Source organism: Amblyomma maculatum, chromosome 11 (genome assembly GCF_055883805.1).
Source record: "Amblyomma maculatum isolate TAMU_Amacu chromosome 11, ASM5588380v1, whole genome shotgun sequence".
Classification (NCBI taxonomy): domain Eukaryota; kingdom Metazoa; phylum Arthropoda; class Arachnida; order Ixodida; family Ixodidae; genus Amblyomma; species Amblyomma maculatum.
Window position 1 is genome coordinate 141,869,970 of NC_139354.1, and position 15,364 is coordinate 141,885,333.

At 47.0% G+C, this 15,364-nt stretch overlaps 2 pseudogenes; both read left to right on the top strand.

Annotated features, from left to right (window-relative positions):
• The first annotated feature begins 5,795 nt into the window (after positions 1-5,795).
• LOC146175097 (uncharacterized) lies at positions 5,796-7,696 on the top strand (annotated as a pseudogene).
• Positions 7,697-10,729: 3,033 nt separating this feature from the next.
• LOC146175098 (uncharacterized) lies at positions 10,730-14,861 on the top strand (annotated as a pseudogene).
• The last annotated feature ends 503 nt before the right edge of the window (positions 14,862-15,364 follow it).

Here is a 15,364-nt window from a genome sequence, read left to right on the forward strand (position 1 = left end):
TTTGACATTCGGCTTAACATGCTTCTTAGAGCAGCTGTTGTCGTGTTTTGTTTGTTCATTGCCCGTCACTGGTTCACACATGTTAGCTAATTTTGTTGCAACAGGTCTGGTCACGACCTTGTAATGAGAGGATGTTATAGCATCCTACGTGTATGAGGTGGCTTATAATTTGAAGACGGCTGCCAACAGACATGGCATCAGATTGGTCTTCAACACCCTCAAAAATTGGCTAACATGTGCGTACGAATGACTTGCGATGAAAAAAGGAAAACATGCCGATAGCTGCTCTGAGAAGCATGTTAAGCCGAATGTCAAATGTGGCGCCGGGGTCATTTATCAAATCCCCTTGAACTGGGGCAAGGTATCCATTGGCGAAGCTGGTCGATGTGTAAATGATCGGGATGCAGAGCACAAGTGTTCTGCGAAAAACAATCCAAGTTTATGTTTACCCGCCCGCTACCAACTGCGCAATTAAAAGCTAAAGGTTGAACCAAAGCTCACAGAAAAAAGGGGTTTAAGCAGCAGCTGGGAAACTTCCACCCGTGAGTTGCTCGAAGCTTCACATCAAAAGAATGCATCAGTGAGACCTCGGTATAACTCTTCAGTGGTGAAAGTCGTCTTCTTAATTTCGTTAGATAGGGATGGCCTAACGTGATATTCCTGGCGTGACCGGCAATGAGCCGGTATTTGTTGGCACTTTTATTTCTGCATGTGCGAAAAAAAAACTAATGTTTTGCTGTTTTCAAGAAGTGCGACAAAATGTAGTTCGGTGCCTGTCCTGTCAGTGCCTATATTTGAACTCGTCTTTGTTAGCGCTGTGGAACCTTTCCTTTCTGTTCAAAATGCGCCACGTAGCTCAGCAATTGGTTTTGGTTTATTAGTTGTAATAAGTCAGCGTTTGGTATTAAATATTTTGGATGCACAAGATTGCAGGAAACTCCGTTTATAGAAAAGGTCTGGAGGTTTCTAAACATGTGGTTTCTCGGAATGCTTTTCAAAACAGTCTACATGTTAAATTGGATAGTGCATTATTTGTTTTCAGAATCGTGTTGCTGTGCACTACAATCTGATTGTGTTACATCAGAGCGACATCCTGGCCACAAAAGAATTCTCTGCGTGCTTAGAGTCGATCTCTATTGATGACACAAGCCTGCTGGCGGTGCTGGCCACACAAATGGCTCTCTACAAGGTAAAGTGTACTCAGTGTGAGGCGCAGGTTAATTTCAAGGAAATGCGTTTTGACTCGGTAAATGAAGCAAACGGCAGTCACTTTTTAGGTCGATGTTGAGTGCTGAGTGCGTGCCTAGATATATTTGAACGAGAAAATGGCGGTTTAGTGTCTCGTGTGGAAGTCTTAGAAAATGAAGTAGGTTTATTTAGGGCAAAAAATCAGAAACTGCTGGGACAGCTTCCTCAAATGGAAAACAAATTGCCGACTTTGTTCTTGGAAACAGCAAGGACGGACGTTCCAGTGCGGGCCACGTGGCTGGGAAAAGCACTGGCATGGGAGGCATAAGCAAAGTAGGTCAGGTGGACTTTGTCCTTGGAAACAACGAGCACGGACATTCCAGTGCGGGCCACGTGGCTGATATGGAAGGCATAAGCAAAATAGGTCAGGCGGATCCGAAGCGACAGAGTTATTTAGAAGCAGCTGCTAAGAAGTCGGGAAAAAAGGAAGAAGTAAGGAAGAATAAAAATCCCAGAGAGACGGACACAGATAACCAAAAGCAGGAGCCAACAGTTTGGAGAGAGAGAGAGAGAGAGAATGCCCAGGTTCCTATCGCCAGGGATTATAACATAAGCAGGTTCAAGCGAGATATCATGGAACATGTAAAGGGTGATAAGCGAGTGTTGGAACCTTCCCAGGGATTACAATGAGGGCCATGCTGCCAGAGAGTCATCATCATCATCATCATCAGCCTGATTATACCCACTGCAGGGCGAAGGCCTCTCCCATATTTCTCTACTTAACCCGGTTCTGTGCTAGCTGCATCCACCTGACCCCTGCGAACTTCTTAATTTCATCCGCCCACCTAACTTTCTGCCGCCCCCTGCTACGCTTTCCTTCCATTGGAATCCAGTTTGTTACCCTCAGCGACCATCGGTTATCCTCTCTTCGCACTACATGTCCTGCCCATGTCCATTTCTTCTTCTTAATTGCCACTAGAATGTCGGTAACTTGAGTTATTTCTCTGACCCACTCTGCACGCTTTCTATCTCTTAATGTTACCCCTACCATTTTTCGTTCCATAGCCCTCTGGGTTGTCCTCAACTTAAGTAGAACTCTCTTGGTTAGCCTCCACGTTCCAGCCCCATAGGTGAGTACAGTCAAGACGCAACTGTTGTATACTTTCCTCTTGAGCGATACCGGTAAGCTGCTAGTCATAATCTGCGAGTGCTTGCCAAATGCGCTCCATCCCAATCTTATTCTTCTTGTTATTTTCTTTTAATGGTCCGGATCTGCGGTTACTACCTGTCCTAAGTAGACATATTCGCCCACTACTTCCAGTATTTCGCTACCTAATGTAAACTGCTGTTCCTTCCCGAGGCTGTTGAACATTACCTTAGTCTTCTGCATATTGATTTTCAAGCCTACCTTTCTACTTTTTCTGTCTAGGTCATCAATCATTATTTGCAGTTCATCCCCCGAGTTTCTTAGCAAGGCAATGTCATCAGCAAATCGCAGATTACTGAGGTATTCTCTATCTACCCTTATCCCTAACTGCTCCCATTCCAAGTCTCTGAATACTTCCCCTAAGCAAGCTCTGAATAGTGCTGGGGAGATTGTGTCTCCTTGCCTAACACCTCTCTTTTTGGGAATTTTGTTACTTTCTTTATGCAGAACTATGATTGCTGTGAAGGAGGGGGGGGGGGGGGGGGACAGATAGTAAAAATAGGCTATTGAAAGATTACGCAAACCGCAATATGGTGATAGTTACCGCGGGGCTAAACGATGTCCTAAATGGTGACGATGCAGGAGTGGTGGAAAGTTTAGCTGAGAGAGTAGATGACATCAGGGAGATAACACAGCAAGCGCAGATAGTTGTTTGCACAACACCGGAGGTGCTAGGATCGAAAGGAAAGCTGGAAAAAGACCTAGTGACAGTTAATCAGAACAAAAGAAATATAAGCCCGGAGAAGCATTTCGAAGTGGTTGATGTAAACAGGGAGGTGCATAAAGCAGTTTTCGCAGGGCTTTTTAGCGAGATGTCAGCTATGGTAACAGAAGGGTGGGAGCAGAGATCGGCCGGCGTCAGGCAGGCAGGGCTGTAGCTTTTTTAAGGGGTCCGGGAGGGCTCCGTGTGCAGGGGTAGTAAGAAGTGAAGCAGAAGAAAGCTTAATAACGGAGGCTGAGCCGCAAAACATGGAAGTGAGGAGGTCAAGAAAGAAATGTACAAAAAAGAGATTTAATACTAAAATCAGCTCCATCAACATGCAAGCAGGAAGAAAAAGAGCGAAATGCCTAGGGATAGAACAGCAGTTGAGGAATGACAAAATAGGTGCGTGCGATCTATGCGAGACTCATGTCAGTGATCTAGAAGATCCGCCGTTTATAGAAGCCTACGTCTGGGAAGGGTGCAACAGAACGAGAATGGAAAAAAAAGATGCAGGGGTAGGTATGTTGAAACACCAAGGAACAAATTGGCAATGAATGAAATCATCTTGTAAAGAGCATATCTGGGTGTCAAGAACAATTGCCGGCCTAAATACATGGCTAGGGGATGTTTACTTTGGAACAGGACACCAATGCAGGCAAGAAAGCAAGGATCTCATTGAATGTCCGAGTGATGATATAAGCCAGTTTGGAGACGGGGCCGATATTACTGCGCTGGGAAACATGAAAGACCACATCGACGATCTGGATAGATACACGGTTAGTAACGGGAAGCTAATGCTAGATTTCGGTGAGCGAAACGACCTAGTTATAGTAGAAAGAGAAACAAATAACGAAGAACAAAATAACGTGGGAATTCCGCAACCGGCAGGCAACCATTCACCTAATGTCGCAGGGAATTTATAGCAAAGTCACAAAAATGGAGATAGACGAAAAAGGGGAGTGTAGTCTGGGAAGTGTTCATAAACGCCTTAGTCTGCAGATGGAGCCCTTGATGAATAGATATATGGACCTTAGACAAAAAGTAAATGCAAAATTAAACGACGATAATGTAGAGCAAATAGCAGCAGACATAGTAGAAGCTATAGAGAAAAGCCCCATAAAAGACTGGGATTATCAACAGGTAGAACTACTCATAAGAAGAAAACTTAAAGGAGTTAAAATATCAAACCGCTGGAATGGAAAGAGGAAGCCACGGAGCTGGCGGAATAAGGAAATCAGGGAAGCCAATGAACAACTATGGGCTGCTTCAAGGTAACACCGAGAGGCAAAGAAAGCACAGGCATCTAAGAAGGAAATCAACCAAAAATGGGAATCCTATCGACAAAAGAAACTTTATGTACACGCTCTCGTCCAAAGTAAAATAAAGCAGTCCACCGATCGCTGGATGGCTGACATACACGATGCCACTAGAGGCAACCAAGAAAATTCTGCAACCATATCAGCTGGCTAGGGAAGAAGAATCAAAGAAAGCAAGATCGGATTCAAGATAACGAAGGAAATTGTTTAAAGGGAGGCAAAGTAATCAACTGCATTACATCAATTATAGCCGAGTCATTTCAAAGCGACAATAGGGAAATCTCCGCAAATCAGCATGCAACACAAGATAGCAGAATACAAAGCAGCTTAGAACTGACCAATCTGAACTGAAAAAAGGCAGACAAAGTACTCCTAAAAACACATCTACAGGAATAGATAGAATTCCGATCAAGCTGAATAATGAACTTGGTCCAAGAAGTAAGGAAACGTTGTTAAAAGCTTGGGAAACAAACATAACCAATAAGAAAATTCCGGACGGCTGGCGGCAGAGTAAAATGAATTTGATTTTTATAGGCAAAGGAGAAAGGATGAGCATAAAATCGTACAGGCCGATTACCATAACATCTGTTATGTACAGGTTGGTCAATAAGGCATTGAAATTAAAGGTGCAAGCATGGGTAGCAAGCAACAAGATACTCGGAGAACTTCAGAACGGCTTTAGAAATGGTAGGCTCTTAGATGATAGGCTGTTCGTGCGCACCCAATGCATCGAATTATCTAGAGCGGAAAATAGACCTTTGTATTTGGCCTTCCTGGACAGAAACGGGGCGTACGACAGCGTAAGCAGGGAACTCCTGTGGGGCATATTAAAAGAAGAAGGTATCGGTTATGATACCTTATATACCGAGATAACAAAGTAGAAATTACATGGCGAGGGATACGAAGTACGGAAGCTGTCAAGGTATGCAAAGGATTAAGACAAGGTTGTCCTCTATCACAGCTTCTTTTCATACTTTATATGACAAACCTAGAACGGAGGTTTGTCATATTTAGGTTTAGGTGGCTGCGCTGTGGTGCAGTCACCGAGCCCACGAAGCGGTGTCAGCGGGTAAAGCTCTTTTATACATGTTGGCATTGTTGCTGATGTCGATGTGGCCATCCATGGTACTGTGATTTCCGGTGTGTGCAGCTCCTCTGGCGGCATATCCAGTAGGGACGAGCACTCGCCGGGCGGTGGATGGCAGGAGCCAGGGTCATCTCCAGTGTACGGCAGTGCGCACACCGATGACGCCCCCGTAGACAGGCCTGCCAGGGACGGCAGCAGCAGGCTGGCAAATGCGAGGACCGGCGTCTGCATCGCAAAGGTAAGCGGTTTAGGTGGCTCGGTGACTGCACCACAGCGCAGCCACCTATTCCGCTTACCTTTGCGATGCAGACGACCGTCCTCGCATTTGCCAGCCTGCTGCTGCCGTCCCTGGCAGGCCTGTCTACGGGGGCGTTATCGGTGTGCGCACTGCCGTACACTGGAGATGACCCTGGCTCCTGCCATCCACCGCCCGGCGAGTGCTCGTCCCTACTGGATATGCCGCCAGAGGAGCTGCATACACCGGAAATCACAGTACCATGGATGGCCACATCGACATCAGCAACAATGCCAACATGTATAAAAGAGCTTCACCCGCTGACACCGCTTCGTGGGCTCGGTGACAGCACCACAGCGCAGCCACCTAAACCGCTTACCTTTGCGATGCAGACGACCGTCCTCGCATTTGCCAGCCTGCTGCTGCCGTCCCTGGCAGGCCCGTCTACGGGGGCGTCATCGGTGTGCGCACTGCCGTACACTGGAGATGACCCTGGCTCCTGCCATCCACCGCCCGGCGAGTGCTCGTCCCTACTGGATATGCCGCCAGAGGAGCTGCACACACCGGAAATCACAGTACCATGGATTGCCACATCGACATCAGCAACAATGCCAACATGTATAAAAGAGCTTCACCCGCTGACACCGCTTCGTGGGCTTGGTGACTGCACCACAGCGCAGCCACCTAAACCGCTTACCTTTGCGATGCAGACGACGGTCCTCGCATTTGCCAGCCTGCTGCTGCCGTCCCTGGCAGGCCTGTCTACGGGGGCGTCATCGGTGTGCGCACTGCCGTACACTGGAGATGACCCTGGCTCCTGCCATCCACCGCCCGGCGAGTGCTCGTCCCTACTGGATATGCCGCCAGAGGAGCTGCACACACCGGAAATCACAGTACCATGGATGGCCACATCGACATCAGCAACAATGCCAACATGTATAAAAGAGCTTCACCCGCTGACACCGCTTCGTGGGCTCGGTGACTGCACCACAGCGCAGCCACCTAATCCGCTTACCTTTGCGATGCAGGTCAGTACACCGTATGCCCTCTTCGCTAAAAAATCCAGTAATTATATCTTGGTGCAGTTTCCGAGCCCGCACTGCTGTGTCGCCATTGCCGTTGAGTGTGCTCACGTAATTCATTCCTTGCTCATGCTATCAGGTGATGTTGAGACTAACCCTGGTCCTGAGGGCAACGCTGCTGTACTCGCTGAACTACAGAAGCAAAACGCGGGACAGACCCTGTTGATTACGGAAATACAGGGCCTCAAAACACAGCTGAACACTACAGATCAAACCATAGCAAGCCTAGACAAACGAATGGCCGATCTCGAAACGCATTACCAAACATTTCTTCACCTCTAAAACGATATTGAAATAATGCAGTCAACCACAATCGACCAAGCTAAAAAGATTAAAGAACTAGAAACACGCCTGGACGACGCGGAAAACCAATCACGTCGGAATAATCTTATTTTCTATGGCATCCCTGATCCTGCTAGCGCTGAAACGTGGGCTGGGTCAGAAAAACTAGTCATTGATGTTTGCCGCAATAATCATGATATAACCTTGGAACCTAACGACATTGAAAGAGCGCATCGCCTCGGAAATCATTCAGCCGACCGAATTCGTCCCGTAATCGTAAAATTCCTATCTCATAAAACCAAGGACGCACTGTTATTAAATGGCCGTAAATTGAAAGACACAAACTACAATATCGGAGAGGACTTCTCCCGCACCGTTCGACACGCGCGTAAACAGTTGTTAGCGTTTGCCAAAGCCAATTCTAACAAGTACTCCATGCGCTTCAAAACCCTGCACATCGGCTCAAAACGCTACGTATTTGACGTATCATCCCAAGCCGTTAAGGAAATAGCATAGCAATTGCCCCGTCACAAAACTTTAACAAATCGTCGACCCGCTCCACCGCACAATGTTCTCTCGTTTTCGACAATATTCACTAACATCCGCAGTCTTCTTCCAAAGCGCGTACTCATATCAAACATCATGTCGGCATCCGGGAGCAACATACTAATACTAACAGAAACTTGGCTAAATAGTGACGCAACGGATGCGGAAATTTTGGCCGATTTACCCAACTACGAAGTGTATCGAAACGATCGAAAAGGCAAACGGGGGGGTGGTGTTCTCGTTGCCATTCATCGAGGCATATCATGCTCTGTTGTTGATGTCGCATCCGACATTGAAGCCATATGGCTCATCTGTCGCGCTCCCCCCGTAACAGTTCTGCTTGGCGTTTGCTACAGGCCCCCCCCCCCCCCCCCAGGCTAATCCAGACTTCCCACGTCATCTGAACAACATCCTTCATAAACTTGTTTTCACATATCCAAATGCCCGTATTCTTCTTTTTGGTGATTTTAACTACCCGGATATTGATTGGCAGAACATAGCTAGTTCCACAATCACGTGTCATGCAGAAGCGAAGAAATTCATCGATGTCTGTTAAAATTTTAACCTCACTCAATTAATTTTCCAACCAACCCGTGTCTCAGTAGAATCAGCAAACACGCTCGACCTGATACTAACAAGCAGCCCCGAGAATGTATCATCCATCAGTTACCTTCCTGAAATCAGCGATCACAAAGTCATGCATGCTTTATTCTCATTTACCTCGACTCAAAAACAGACATCCGATTAAACGATACAACTCTACGATAAGGGTAACTATAACGCAATAACTGAAGAACTTAACACCTTTTTTCTTGAATACGTATCCGCATTTCACACTCGCTCAATTCATGAAAACTGGCTGATATTCAAGAACAAATTAAATCATCTCACTAATATGTTCATACCAAGGCTTACCTTTCATACTAATCGCAATAAACCATGGTTTACCCAGCACTTAAAACGACTCGAAAACAAAAAGAAACGATTGTTTCGTACCGCCAAACGAAACGACACGCCTGCCGCATGGGAAAAATACTTCGAGGCCGAAAAATCATACCTACTTTCTGTTCGTAACGCCAAGTACCCATTTCATCACAATGACTGACCAAACTTATAAGAAACCACAAGCAATTCTGGCAAGTTTCAAACCCAACACAACCTCCCGATATTAAACTGACGAATGATTCACATGAAGCGGTGACTGACCAATAATTGCGCAGAAATATTTAACCATGCATTCACATCTGTGTTCACTACCCAACTCGACGCACCTTCCCAATTACCACCCTTTAACTTAGAAACCCCCATGCCGGCAGTCACGTTCGTCGAAGAAGGCATTTCATCCATAATTCATAAAATGAAACTTTCATCATCAGCTGGTATGGACCTGATTAATTCAAAACTATTGAAAAATGTGGAATCAATTTGTGCATCATATTTATGTCTCATTTTCTCACAGTCACTCTCCTCAGGAATTTTGCCTCTTGATTGGAAAACGGGGAAGGTCGTTCCAGTCTACAAATCAGGTAACAGAGACTCGCCCTTGATTTACCGCCCCATTTCATTGACTAGTGTGCCTTGTAAAATCATGGAACATGTCATCTACTCACAAATCGTAAACTTCTTGGACCGAAACCATTTTTTTCACCCTTCACAACACGGGTTTCGTAAGGGCCTCTCTTGCGAAACCCAGCTAGCGCTTTTCCTTCACGACTTGCACACTAATCTAGACCGTAATATGCAAACCGACACCATCTTTCTTGATTTCGCCAAAGCTTTCGATAAGGTTCCCCACCGCCGGCTATTACTAAAACTCTCAAAGCTGAACCTACCCCCTAATATTCTCAAATGGATTGAAGGATTCCTAACTAACCGTTCTCAGTCAGTCTATCTTAACGGCCATCTGTCTACATCTCTCCCGGTTACTTCAGGCGTCCCACAAGGTTCTGTCCTCGGTCCCCTCCTATTCTTAATATATATTAACGACTTGCCCCTGCATGTTTCCTGTAGTATTCGAATTTTCGCAGATGATTGTGTTATTTACCGCACCATTAATAACTGTCACGATCAATACACTCTTCAGACAGAGCTTAACAACGTACTAAATTGGTGTAATAACTGGCTAATGTCCCTCAATCCTAGTAAATGTAAACTCATGTCCTTCACTCGTCGTCACGATCCATATCTCTTTCATTATTCAATTTCTAACACACAGATTGAGCAAGTACAAGCATATAAATATCTAGGAGTCACTCTCTTCTAATCTATCATGGCAGGTTCATGTCGGTAACATCATTTCAGCATCAAACAAAACACTCGGTTTTCTAAAACGTCACCTTCGTCTTGCCCCACCACATGTTAAATTGCTCACGTATAAATCACCTATAAGACCTAAATTAGAATATGCATCCCCCATCTGGAGCCCACATCAAGCATATCAATCACCGCATTGGAAGCTGCGCAGAATCGTGCTGCCCGATTCATTCATTCCTCATACTTATATGACGTCAGTGTTTCATCCTTGAAAGCTACATCCGGACTGCCACCCCTCTCTTTACGTCGTCGCATTGCTACCCTCACCCTTTATCACAAATGCTCTTATTCTCCTCTCAATCAAGCACCGTATATCACCGCCGCATCACGCATATCTCACCGCACCAGTCATCCCCTTCAAGTTGCCCGCCCACTATCACGCACTGCTACGTTTTCAGCTTCGTTGTTTCTTCGAGCAGCCACGGACTGGAACGGCCTACCCCATGACATCGTCGCCGTCGCTTCAACATCTACTTTTCAAGAACGCGTAACAGATCACCTTCAATGTTAAATTACCATCGCTGTTTGTTTTCCTCACTACAAATGTAATTCCACCCCTTATGTAACACCCCCTGAAATGGGGGCCTTTAAGGAATAAAACTGAACTGAACTGAACTGAGGTGTGCTGAAAGCGCCTGTCCCGCGTGTCATGTGTCCACGTTATCGGATGCCTGAAACATTGTCTGTGCGTGACGTCACTGTTCAGATGAGTGCTTGCTGTATAAAGATGCTGTTTGCGTGAAATAAACGGCTGTTGTTATCGTGTCGGGATCGGGCCCAGTCTCAGTTCCTTCCTGCCCGCTGCCCGGCCGCGCGCGGCGTCCGGAAAGGGACGAAACGCGACATGGTGTCAGAAGTGGGATCCTCTAGCTTGTGAGGGGCGTTGCCTTAACTTCGTCAACGGGCGCCATGTCAGAGGACAACGCAGTCAAGCCCTCCAACGGCATGTGCGCGGTTCCAGCTCCGCCAAGGTTTGACTTTGACCGGACGTCCGAATCGCTTTCTTGGATCCACTCTTCGATGACTGCCGCGTCGCCTCGGGCCTAAATGAGCGGAATGAAGAAGCGCAGGTCCGGGCTCTACTTTATACGATGGGCAGGCAAGCAAGAGAAATCTTTCCTACTTTTTCATTACCTGAAGAAGAACAGAGGCAATACGAAGTCGCCAAAAAGAAGTTCGACGAGTACTTCGTCGCCGCAAGGAGCCTTGTTTATGAGAGCGCGTGCTTTCACCGTCGCACTCAAGAGCCTGGATAGTCAGTCGACCAATTCGTTACCGCGTTGCACACGATGGCGGACCGGTGCGACTACAAGGAAAAAGAACGCATGATTCGCGACAAGTTCGTGGTCGGCCTTAGGTATGCTCAGCTCTCTGAGTCGCTTGAAATGGATGCGAATTTGACTCTCGGCAGCGCTTTGGCAAAAGCGCGTTTAAAGGAGACCGTCCAACGACAGAAGCTGCAACTGCGAGAAAGCGGCGACGAACCCTTGGTAATGGCGACCGGCAATCTTGACGTGGTCAGCAAGTAAGGGCAGCCCAGAAAGTACTCTTCAGGACAGCACTCAGACAGCTCGTCAAAAAACGGTCCATCTGGGATAAAAGATCCGCGACCCAGAGTCCAGTCCTTACGACCAGGCACCCCCGGGTCATGTCTCAACTGCAGTCAAGGAGCGCACCCCAGAACCTCGTACCCGGTAAAAGCAGCCAAATGCAACTACTGCGGTTGTTCCGGACACTTCGCAGCTGTATGTCGAAAAAAGGCTGCACGTGATGGAAAGAAGGTACAACTTTCTTCTCTTCATATGGACAAGGGGGCATACTTCGTTGGCGCGGTGAACGGGGAGTACTCTAATTCTCGGTATGTACAGGTCGTCATTAACGGCACTCCGGTGTTCGCTAAAGTTGATTCCGGTGCCGAAGTTTCTGTTGTGCCCTCAACGTTTTCCGGTTTACCTACCAGGCAATAAAAGTGCGACCTAATCCTAATAGCCCGTCGAATGAGCCACTGAATGTTTTGGGAAAGTTTCATGCCACTATCTAGTGGCGACAAAACACTGTGCAGCAAATCGTGTACGTGGTCTCACCATTACGCTCCGTACTTTTGGGTCTCCTAGCGCTTGAGGCTGTGGAAGTTATTAAATTTGCGAGCTCGGTCAGTAGCGCAACAGCCGTCGAAGCTTCCTACCCGGAGCTTGTCAGTGGTCTAGGAGCTATAAAAGGAGAATACAAAATTAGACTAAAGCTGAACTCGACACCTTTTGCAATTCATGTGGCGCGTCTCATAGCCTTACCCTTGCGTGACCGAGTTAAGCAGGAGCTCGAGCGTATGGAGCGAGATGGTGAGATCCGCAAAGTAGAAGAACCAACAGAATGATGTGCAGGAATTGTGCCAGTACTCAAACCATCTGGAGCGGTTCGTATTTGCGTTGACTATACTCAATTAAACAGAAGTGTACTTCGCGAGAGCTTTGTCATGCCGACTGTGGATGATAGCCTCGGTCTTTCAGGTGGTGCCTCTGTGTTTTCGAAGTTGGACGCCAACTCTGGCTTCTTTCAGATTAAGTTGTCGCCCGAAAGTCAGTTGTTAACTACGTTCATAACGCCATTTGTGCGATACTTTTTTCAAAGACTGCCGTTTGGAATAACGTCGGCACCCGAGATCTTTCAGAAGAAAATGTCGCAGATACTTGAAGGAATCCCAGGCGTGATAAACCTGATGGATGATGTGCTCATTTTTGGCAACGACAACGCTCAACATGACGACCGCCTGCGTCTAACTTTAGATCGTCTCGGCAGTGCCGGTGTTACGCTAAACAAAGAAAAGTGTTCGTTTGGGGGAACTGAGATAACATTTCTTGGCTGTGTGCTTAGTAAAGATGGCATCAAGCCGGATCCTGAAAACGTTCGTGCTATCAAAGAACTGGCGACGCCAGCTAACGTGTCTGACGTTCGAAGGCTGCTCGGTATGGCTAATCATCTGGCAAGATTCATAACAGATTTGGCTTCGAAAACGGCGCCTTTACGTCACTTGCTTTTGAAGGGTTCCGAATGGACATGGGGACCAGCCCAAGAGCAAGCGCTGTCGTACGTCAAAGACGTTGTCTCTTCGAAGCGCGTCATGGCTAACTATGATGTAATGTACCCTACGATTCTTTCCGCTGACGCGTCGTCATTCGGTTTGGGAGCCGTATTGATACAAGTTCGACCAAACAATGAAAAAAGACCTATTGCATTTGCGTCACGCTCGTTGAAGCCTGCCGAAACCAGATACTCTCAGATTGAGAAGGAAGCGTTTGCAATGACTTGGGCGGCAAAACGATTCGAAGAATACATCAGAGGTCTTGAAATTTTGTTTGGAACCGACCACAAACCACTTGCAACGTTGTTGGGAAAATCACCTTTAGACGTTTTGCCTCCTCGTATTCAGCGCTTTCGCATGAGACTTGTGCGGTTCAGCTTTACGGTTGTGCATGTCCCGGGTAAGAGCCTCATTACTGCAGATGTATTGTCTAGAGTCTCGACTCAGGGAAACCAAATTGATGCTCATGCGCTGAGTATTGGCGAAGTCGCCAAATTCTTTTCGGACTATTTGACAAATGCCGTCGAGGCTAGCCTTTTTGAACAAGTCAAAGCTGAATAAGCAGCCGATGAAGTCTGCCAAGCTCTCGTAAAATTCAGCCTGGAAGGCTGGCCCAAGTTCTCATCGCTGTCGATGGTCTTGCGTCCTTACTGGCTGGAAAGAGCAACGCTGACAGTCGCTGAAGGCGTGCTACTCAAAGGTGTGCAGCTGGTGATTCCGCAAACATTACGCGCAGAGGTCTTGACGCGCTTGCACGAGAGTCACCAAGGAACCCAGAAATGCAGAGCTCGAGCGAAAGAGTCCGTATGGTGGCCTGGGTTGAGTTGCCAGCTGAGAGCGTTGGTGACTGATTGCTCAGTGTGCGCGAAACACAGGCAACAAAAGTCTGAACTAATGATTCCGACAACCATTCCATAGCGTCCTTGGCAAACGCTAGGTGTTGATCTCCGCCATATTGAAGAAAAATGGTATTTGGTGATAGTAGATTATTTTTCTAAATACCCAGAGGTAGCCTTGCTATCTTCGACAAAAACTGTCACTGTCATTATGCACCTCACGAATTTCTTTTCAAGACATGGCATACCAGAGGTTGTCATCTCGGATAATGGAACACAATTTTTATCTCAGGAATTTCAGTCTTTTGCTCGCGACTATTGCTTCAGCACTTTGACGGCGAACCCCAGATACCCTCAGGCAAATGGGGAAGTAGAAAGATTGGTCCAAACAATTAAACGGCTGATTATAAAAGCTAAGGACCCCTATCTTTCGCTGCTAGCGTACAGGGACACCCTATGGCCACTGGGAAAAAAACCTGCAGAGCTTCTGATGGGCAGGCGGCTACGCACAATAGTCCCTGTCCCTCCCAAGAGCCTTCTGCCCCAGAAGGTGAGCCTGAAAAAGCTCAGAGATCGCGATGTAACCATCCGACAGCGGTAGCGTAGGTACTTCAATAGTCGTCATAGGGCTCTTCCGCTGCCTCTCCTCAAACCAGGAGCGGAAGTATGGGTGACTGCAAAGTGGAAGCGCGAGTCTTACGTCCTGCACAACGTCCGAGGTCGTATGTAGTTACAACTTCTACGGGTGTAGTCCTAGAAAGAAACAGGAAATTCCTGGTTCGCTTTGTTTCCCAGCAGAATGACTGCGAAGAAGGAGGAGGTAGCTATGAGTTTCCGCAGGCCAATGATAGTCGGGTAGAAATGGAACAGGAAACTAATCCATCTAAACCGAAGGCACCTGCCGATCCATCTAATATCCCCTTGCCACAAACTAGCCCTCCTTGATATAAAACACGATTTGGCCATCATGTCCGACCGGCAGACATATATGGGTTCAGTAACTGACTGTTATTTTGTTCTGAGCATTGGATGCATCCATTAAAAAGTGTTCATCCTTTGTTGGTGGCAGTGCTAAGTTTGTTGCAAATGCCACTGTATCTTTTCAGAGAAAAGGGGAGATGTGCTGATAGCGCCTGTGCCGCATGTCATGTGTCTCCTTTATCGGATGCCTGAAACATTGTCTGTCCGTGACGTCACTGGTCACATAAGTGCTTGCTATATAAGATGCTGTTTGAATGAAATAAAGGGTTGTTGTTATCGTGCCGAGATCGGGGCCAGTCTCAGTTCCGCCCTGCCTGCTGACCAGCCGAGGAGGATACAAGAAAGTAACCTAGGTTTTAACTTATCATATCGATTATGGGGAAAGGCGGTAGAGCGCCGCCTCCCCGGTTTGATGTGTGCAGATAATATTGTGCTGCTAGCTGAGTCAGGAAGAATTTTAAGCTCTAGTTAGGTATTACGCACACGAAAAGGACGCTCTAGGCTTCAGT